The sequence below is a fragment of the Gavialis gangeticus genome, unplaced genomic scaffold, assembly GCF_001723915.1.
Source record: "Gavialis gangeticus isolate Ggan-Ray unplaced genomic scaffold, GavGan_comp1, whole genome shotgun sequence".
NCBI classification, from domain to species: domain Eukaryota; kingdom Metazoa; phylum Chordata; order Crocodylia; family Gavialidae; genus Gavialis; species Gavialis gangeticus.
In genome coordinates, this window is record NW_017728998.1 from 31551512 (window position 1) to 31551969 (window position 458).

Below are 458 nucleotides of genomic sequence, written 5' to 3' on the forward strand. Positions count from 1 at the left end.
CCCCCCCCCCCCCCCCCCCCCCCCGCATTGCCAATGGGGCTGACGTACGTTGCTCACAGGTCTGGGTGGCTGGCAGCTGGCACAGGCAAACCTAGGTCCCTCAGCCCGCCCTGCTCAGATGTCTTCAGAAGAGCCCTCGGGTGTTGGAGGCGAGTGGGCTGAAGGGACCCGAAAACAGTTTTGCACCACAATAACCCCAGCCTCAGCTCAGCTCCTCCCTGATGTACTTGAGGCATTGAGCATTTTTTTCGTAAATGGTGACATTAAGACGCGCTGAATTCATTACTAATACTAACCCCCTTCAATCAGGCCTGTAAAGATTAGCTTTGAAAAGGCAACCGGGAATCATGGACTAACTGCAACCGTAGGCCGGTCACGGGCGGACCCCGGGTGATCCCCCCGGCCCCGAGCCCACGCGGCCGCCCCCTCTCACGCGCCAGTACCCCCCCGGAGCCCCT